The 8,908-nt window shown below is 45.6% G+C and overlaps 1 pseudogene; it reads right to left on the reverse strand.

Moving 5' to 3' along the window:
• Nucleotides 1-452: 452 nt before the first annotated feature.
• LOC119274442 lies at nt 453-2,047 on the reverse strand (annotated as a pseudogene).
• Between the last annotated feature and the right edge of the window lie 6,861 nt (nt 2,048-8,908).

The following is an 8,908-nucleotide window of genomic DNA, read 5'->3' on the forward strand; positions in this document are numbered from 1 at the left end:
TGGGGCCCATGTCTAACTTAATGGTCAACAAACGGTGTTGACCGTTTTATGCCATGTCAGCGCAGGCGGGCCCTTTCTGTCACAAATTGAATTGCAATCGTGTCAAATTAATCATTAGTGTTTATTGAGAAAATTAGAAGAAAACTAGTAGATTTTTGGGGCGCCCAAGGAATGTGGTGGCAAATTCGTATGTGGACTTGAAATGTGGTGTGTCTTTTGTTTTTGTTGCAATTCACTCTCATAGATCTAATAGCTAATTTTGGGGTGTACGTCAAGTTAGTCCTAAAACTATACTCCGTACAAGTTATTCATGGAGAGCCCTAACTTGCCCAGACCAGTGTTGAACTGCTCATGTGGCGCTTGACTGTTTCCATGTTGACATAGTGTATGCAAAATAGCCCTTTACAAATATACAATTGAAAATCCACTCTAAAAAATGTGGTACAACCACGTTGAAGAAGAGAGGTATTTTTATTTCTTAAAAGAAGACACATCATTATCACGATGCACACAGACAAAAGGAGCAAGATGTGTAGGTAGGTTTCTTCACCTAGCAATACTCGTGTGTCCACTTGCGCACCACCTCATCCAGCGCGGTCGTGGCGGCACCGCCTTCAAGAAGGGCTTCCATGGCTGCCTTCTGCAGCGCCGCCACATTAGATCTAACCTGGGCGCCTTTGTCTTGGCCAGCCATCAATTCCCTCACTGCCGCCGCAATCTCCTCCTTCATCTTCGTCGGCTGCACTCGCAAGGCGACCCCGACACCCTCCGAAAGCATCACGGCGTTCTGCCGCTGCTCGGCGAACAGCGGCCACGCGATCATGGGCATGCCGTGCACCAGGCTCTCCAGGACCGAGTTCCACCCACAGTGCACCAAGAAGCCTCCCGTGGCCTCGTGAGCAAGAACCTCCGTCTGCGGCGCCCACGACGGCACCAGGAGGCCGACATCCTTGGTCCTCTCCACAAACCCCTCCGGAAGGTAGGCCAGGGGGTCCTTCTTGCTCTCGGCGTCGTAGTAGTTGGCGTTCACGGTCCCCTCGTCGCTCGGGCTCCGCACCACCCACAGGAAGCGCTGCCCGCTGAGCTCCAGCCCGAGCGCGAGCTCGTGCATCTGCTCCGTCGGCAGCGAGCCCCCGGAGCCGAACGAGACGAAGATGACTGACTTGGGCGGTTGCCGGTCGAGCCAGTCCAGGCACGCAGCGCGCGGCTCCTCGCCGGCGTCGGCCCGTATGAGTGGACCGATGTTGTACACCGGAGGGCGCCCGGGCTCCGGGTGAGAGAGCACCCTGGCGGCGTCCGGCTCGACGGCGTCGAAGGAGTTCACCAGGATGGCCTCGGATTCTAGGTACGCTTAGCGTGGTGCACCATCCACCGGTAGCAGGGGTCAGACTTGTCCTGGAACGACGACATGACGTCCGGCCCCGGGATGGGGACGCAGCCGGGCAGCCAGACGGGCTCGGCGAGGTCCCGGAACTCACCGGGCATGGAAACATCGATCTCCGGGAGGTGGAGGATGAATGTTAGCCCATGCAGGTTCCCCGGATGGAACAGGTACCTTCTGGGCACGCCGGCGGCCACGGCAGCGTCGAACGAGTCCGTCCCGAAGAGGTCAGCCACGTAGGCCACCAGCCGCGTCGTCTCCGTGAGCCCCGACAGAAGCCCCGTCAGCGCCGGCACCAAGCGGGCGCACTCCTCGGACATGAGCGTCTCGATGGTGGCGTCGGGCGGCAGGTCGGAGAGGTCGACGGGCGGAAGGGACACGGAGGAGATGGCGGCCGGGAGGGAGGCGAGGAAGGACCGCTGCGTGGCGGACGCCGTGGAGGCGAAGGTGATGAGCGTGGCCGTGACGCCGTGCCGCGCGGCCAGGCGCTTGGCAAGCTCCGCGAGCGGGATCAGGTGGCCCATCCCGGGCGTCACCAGCATCGCCACGTGCGGTGGCCGGCGGGCCTCAGCCGTGCCGCTCGCCTCCATTGTTTTGTCCCTGTGTTTTCTCCGTGGGATTATTTACGGTGGTTGTGCTTGACCTCGTACGTGTGTATTGCTTTGGGGGTTTATAAGTAGGGAAGGAAGACAGAATTAATTTATCCAACAGCATGTTTGTCATCCAGCATGCATCCAGATTCATATCGCCAGATCTGATATATAGATAGGATCACGCGCAGACAGTATTATTGATTGGTCGGTTCGGCTCCTTGTGGCCCAATCATTTGCATCATTTACTCACCTGTGGCTGTGTGGGATGAGCTAAACATGAAATTTTGGCAACTTCCGAGTCTACCATTTTTTCTGTTTTTTGCGGGGAGCGATTTTACCATTCGACGGCGCGGCGGAGTTTAATACTAGGGAAAAGCTTCAATTCACAAACTCATCCGCGTCGTCCGCCTCCCCTGGACAACACTGTTGTCCTCCGTTGAGTCCATCTGTCTTTCCCTTTTCAACCTTATCTTTTAACCGACCTCTCTCCATCACTCATTTTCTCCTCATGTTTTCCCCTTTATATCTTCATTCGTTTAGCTAGCTAAGAAAAATCAGATCGGCGGCGGCTTCCCATGGCAACCACCATCCATCAGCTCGAGATGCGTCATCATCTATACCAATATATATAAATCAAAGGGGCTAATTCAATAATCTCAACAATCAAATCATGTCAAACCATCAAGCTATATTAATCTAAATGGTGAATTCTTGACATGTTTAGCATACGGTTAATATCATTTTTGAGTGCCCCGGCACTAGGCAAAATCAAATATGCCGGTAGTGCTTCACATCCAAACACAGTTGATCCGCGAAAGGAGAGACACAATCTCGCCGATCGGAGAGCATAAAACATGATTGTAGCATGTTGGCTAGATCATCACGCATCAATTGACATGACAAGGATGGCGAGCATCTATACAACCAAGTCGGCAAACAAAGGTGAAAGAGCATGCCCTCTCATGCAATGTTCACTGTTGTTGCCAGAGAATATTACTAAACAGTAAGATGTAGCTACCTACGAGCCTCCACATCGTTTTGACGTCGTCAGCCGTCGGATCAAACACAGTAACAAACCAGATCGATCCGTCGTCCCACCGAGCGCTGCAGGTCATTTTCACCGCGTCGCGCGACGCTTCAGCACACGCAGTTGGGCCACTGCTCCACGAACCGAGCCAGGGGTCACCTCGTTCAACGGGACGATCAGCAAACAAAAGCCCATGTAGCCTAGGCACGACCGCAAGGGATTCTTCCACCTATTGCGTGCGTACTCCATGCCCTCGAAAGAGAAAAACTTAAGCCGATCTCCCGAGTCCCCCACGATACGCAGATTCCGCAACCAGGCTCGGCGCCAACGGCGAGCGCTGTCGCGTACCTTCCGCCTCGGTTCCTCTCGTTCGCATCCTTGCTCAGGTATGTTCTTATGCCCCAAAAGTTGATCTCTTCATCTTGCCGCAAAAAAATTGATCTCCTTATCTACCGGCTGTTGTGCCTCTTAGACGGCATTATTATCGTTTGGATTGTCCCTTTTACTGTTTCCAGTTCGTCCATTGAGTATTCCTTCCGTTTATGTCATGCTAATAATGGGATCATTAGCACAGGTAGCCCCTTTCTTCCAGATTTTCCCCACTGCTCTTATTAGGAAGATGTGCACTATCAATTCATGACTGTATTTCAGGGCCTCAATTCATGACTGTATGTGCAAACCTATGTGTGTGGCAGAGAGATAACTTGTAATTCCATGCAATTCTGGGCCTCAATTCATGACTGTATGTGCACTATCTTTCAAGCTTTCAAGCTTCAAGATGCATGCACCACAATGTGTATTATTATTTTTGAATATTCCACAATGTGTATTTCATATCCTAAATTGTTTCTCGTTTACTCCCAAAGCAATTTCTCATGACTCAACAATATAACCTTTAAGATAGGTAGGCGCGGCAACGCGCGCCTTTAAGTTCTAGTGCTATCAGGTTATTACGACCACTGCCGCCCATTATGTACGATACATGGGACAAAAGAAGAACTTCGCAGTTTTTTTTAGGATTAGAAGAACTTCAAAGTTAGGCAGCAAATGAGGGCGCTACTAGGTGTTCATAATTCTTTTGCAATGCTCATTGTTCATAATATTTTTTGCAAATTCAAAAAGTCTTCATGGAATTTCATAAAATGTTTGCATTTTGAAAAACATGTTCGTAATTTCGAAAAAGAATGTTTTTCAAAAAATATCCCTCTTTAAAAAAATCAATTTCAGAAATATTCTTGTTTCATAATTTGTTATCAAATTCAAAAATGTTCAGTGAATTTCAGAAAAAAATATTATTAGAAAAAGTTGTTTATTATTTCTAAAAGTGTCCGCCTATTTGAAAAAAATGTTCTTGTTTTCAAAATTTGTTCACAAATTGAGAAATGTTCTTGTTTCCATAATTTGTTTGTGAATTTCAAAAAAATCAGGGAATTTCATAAAATATTCGTATCTTTAAAATTTTGTTCACATTTTCATAAAATGTTCAGATTTTCAATTTTGTTTTTGTTTTTTGCAAAATGTTTACATTTTCAAAATGTTATTTGTAGTTTCAGAAAATTTTCTCGTTTTCAATTCTGTTCCATTTTTTTGAAAAACAAATATTTGAGATTCCAAAGATGTTTGATTCTTTAATAATTTGTTACCAAATTTCGAAAATTTTCGTTTTGTTAATGTTTACTTTTGTGGGCACGAAATTCACGTTCAAAATTCTTTCACTGCCTATTGTTTATATAAAATGAGCTGCCATTTTTAGACAACAAATCTGTGAACTACATTGGCTAGTGACTGGTACACAAGAGGTTGTGTGTTCGATCCCACTAAGACATATTTTTGGGGGAAAATTGCTTGCTATTCTTTCAGTGCCTGTTTTTGTCTTCTTTTAGTATGGCGCTACATGTCTTGAAGTCGAGTCAACCGGTCACACCGGCTATAAGCTCCAGCATTTGTGGCGCTGGACCGTAGTTCGATTCCGACCTGGGGCGCTGATTTTTGTTGATTTTTGACTGCTAGAACACAATGCTAGCCAGTTCCGTGAGTTGAGTTATGCAACACTAACACACTGCTTGTATTCATTGCTTCAGGAGTACATATAGACAGATTACAATCAGGGAGAGAGAGCAGTGGATCGTAGGATGCAACGGCAAGAGCCGATAGTGCCTAAATTCTAGGGATAACTACGCACGTAGTGCAGGTGGCCGTTGGGCAGCCTGAGGAATCGGTCTTGCCGTCAGCCACGCGAGATGTGAGGAGTGGGCGTATTAACACCCCCCGCAGTCACAACATGGGGTTCGCCAACGTTGAGACTGGACCGGAAGTCGAGGAAGACGCCCGTCGGCAGCCCCTTGGTGAAGATATCGGCGAACTGCGAGCTCGTGGGCACGTGGAGAATGCGTATCTCGCCGAGGGCAACGCGCTCGCGAACGAAGTGGAGATCGATCTCAATGTGCTTCATGCGTTGGTGCTGCACCGGGTTGCTCGACATGTAGGTGGCGCTGATGTTGTCGCAGTAGACCACCGTGGCGCTCGACGGAAGCTGATGGAGCTCACCGAGAAGTTGGCGGAGCCAAACTGACTCAGCGACGGCGTTGGCGACCGCCCGGTATTCCGCTTCGGCACTAGACCGGGAGACGGTGTTCTGGCGCTTCGACGACCAGCTGAGTGCTACGTCTTGAGCTTGCGTTGGTTTTCTTGAAGAGGAAAGGATGATGCAGCAATAGTAGCGTAAGTATTTCCCTCAGTTTTGAGAACCAAGGTATCAATCTAGTAGGAGGCTCCTTAAAAGTCCCACGCACCTACACAAACAAATAAAGAACTCGCAACCAACGCAATAAAGGGGTTGTCAATCCCTTCACGGCCACTTGCGAAAGTAAGATCTGATAGAGATAATATGAGAAGAAAAATATATTTTTGGTATTTTATAATATAGATGCAAAAAGTAAAAATGCAAATAAAAGTAGATTGAAAGTTTATATGATAAAAGATAGACCCGGGGGCCATAGGTTTCACTAGAGACTTCTCTCAAGATAGCATAAGTATTACGGTGGGTGAAAAAATTACTGTCGAGCAATTGATAGAAAAGGGAATAATTATGTGGTTATCTAGGCATTATCATGTATATAGGCATCACGTCCGCAACAAGTAGACCGACTCCTGCCTGCACCTACTACTATTGCTCCACACATCGACCGCCATCCAGCATGCATCTAGAGTATTAAGTTCATAAGAATAGAGTAACGCATTAAGAAAGATGAAATGATGTAGAGGGATAAACTCAAGCAATATGATATAATCCCCAACTTTTTATCCTCGATGGCAATAATATAATACGTGCCTTGCAACCCTTTCTGTCACTGGGTAAGGACACCGCAAGATTGAACCCAAATCTAAGCACTTCTCTCATGGCAAGAAAGATCAATCTAGTAGGCCAAACCAAACTGATAATTCGAAGAGACTTGCAAAGATAACTCAACCATACATAAAAGAATTCAGAGAAGATTCAAATATTTCTCATAGATAAACTTGATAAAAAAACCCACAATTCATCGGATCTCGAAAAACACACCGCAAAAAGAGTTTACATCGAAGATCTCCACAAGAGTGGGGGAGAACACTGTATTGAGATCCAAAAAGAGAGAAGAAGCCATCTAGCTAATAACTATCGACCCGAAGGTTGGTAAACTACTCACAACTCATCAGAAGGGCTATGGTGTTGATGTAGAAGCCCTCCATGGTCGATTCCCCCTCCGGCGGAGCACCGGCGAAGCCTTCAAGATGTGATTTTGCGGATACAGAAGGTTACGACGGTGGAAATTGTGTTTCAGTGGCTCCCTAGAGGTTTTCGGGGTACGTAGATATATATATATATATATATATATAGGAGGAAGAAGTACGCCGGTGGCCGCTCGAGGGGCCCAGGAGACAGGGGGCGCGCCCAGGAGGGGTGGGCGCGCCCTCCTATCTCCTGGCCGCCTCGATTGCTTCCTGACTTGCACTCCAAGTCCTTTGGATCACGTTCGTTCCAAAAATCACGCTCCCGACGGTTTCATTATGTTTGGACTCTATTTGATATTCCTTTTCTTCGAAATACTGAAATAGCCAAAAAACAGCAATACGGGCTGAGCCTCCGGTTAGTAGGTTAGTCCCAAAAATGATATAAATGTGTAAAATAAAGCCCATAAACATCCAAATGGGTAATATAATAGCATGGAACAATAAAAAATTATAGATACGTTGGAGACGTATCAAGCATCCCCAAGCTTAATTTCTACTCTTCCTCGAGTAGGTAAATGATAAAAACATAATTTTTGGTGTGAAATGCTACCTAGCATAATTCTCAATGTAGTTTTCTTTATTGTGGCATGAATGTTCAGATCCAAATGATTCAAAATAAAAGTTCATATTGATAAAAAAATAGTAACACTTCAAGCATACTAATCAAAGCAATCATGTCTTCTCAAAAAAACATGGCTAAAGAAAGTTCATCCCTACAAAATCATATAGTTAGGCTATGCTTCATTTTGGTCACACAAAGATGTTCCCAAATTCTACACCCCCGATGACAAGCCAAGCATTTGTTTCGTACTTAAATAATCTCAAACTTTTTCAACCTTCAAGCAATACATGAGCGTGAGCCATGGATATAGCACTATGGGTGGAATAGAATATGATGATGGGGATTGTGTGGAGAAGACAAAAAAAGAGAAAGTCTCACATTGACGAGGATAATCAACGGGCTATGGAGATGCCCATTAATTGATGTCAACATGAGGAGTAGGGATTGCCATGCAACGGATGCACTAGAGCTATAAATGAATTATCAAAAAAAGAAAACTAGTGGGTGTGCATCCAACTTGCTTGCTCACGAAGACCTAGGGCATTTGAGGAAGCCCATCATAGGAATATACAAGCCAAGTTCTATAATGAAAAATCCCCACTAGTATATGAAAATGACAACATATGAGACTCACTATATGAAAAACATGGTGCTACTTTGAAGCACAAGATATGAGACTCACTACATGAAGAACATAGTGCTACTTTGAAGCACAAGTGTGGAAAAAGGGATATTAACATTGCCCCTTTAAATTTTTTATTTTTTTCTCTTTTTTTGGGGCCTTTCTTTTTTTGGCCTTTTTTTGGGCAATGCTCTAATAATGATGATCATCACACTTTCATTGATTACAACATATGAATTACAACTCGAAACTAGAACAAGATATGACTCTATATGAATGCCTCCGGCGGTGTACCGGGATGGTGCAATGAGTCAAGAGTGACATGTATGAAAAAATATGCATGGTGGCTTTGCCACAAATACGATGTGAACTACATGATCATGCAATGGCAATATGACAAAAGTAATGTATGTCATGATGATGATAAACGGAACGGTGGAAAGTTGCATGGCAATATATCTCGGAATGGCTATGGAAATGCCATAATAGGTAGGTATGGTGGCTGTTTTGAGGAAGATATAATGAGGTTTATGTGTGATATAGCGTATCATATCACGGGGTTTGGATGCACCGGCGAAGTTTGCACCAACTCTCAAGGTGAGAAAGGGCAATGCATGGTACCGAAGAGGCTAGCAATGGAGGAAAGGTAAAAGTGCGTATAATCCATGGACTCAACATTAGTCAAAAGAACACATATACTTATTGCAAAAATTTAGAAGTCATCAAAAACCAAGCACTACGCGCATGCTCCTAGAGGGATAGATTGGTAGGAAAAGACCATCGCTCGTCCCCGACCGCCACTCATAAGGATGCACAAGCCAGGTACACTTCATGTTTCAAATTTGTTACACAACTTTAACCATACGTGCATGCTACGGGACTTGCTAACTTCAACACAAGCATTCTTTAAATTCATAATCACCCAACTAGCATGGCTTAATATCACTATCTC

Source organism: Triticum dicoccoides, chromosome 3B (genome assembly GCF_002162155.2).
Source record: "Triticum dicoccoides isolate Atlit2015 ecotype Zavitan chromosome 3B, WEW_v2.0, whole genome shotgun sequence".
In the NCBI taxonomy this organism is placed as follows: Eukaryota; Viridiplantae; Streptophyta; class Magnoliopsida; order Poales; family Poaceae; genus Triticum; species Triticum dicoccoides.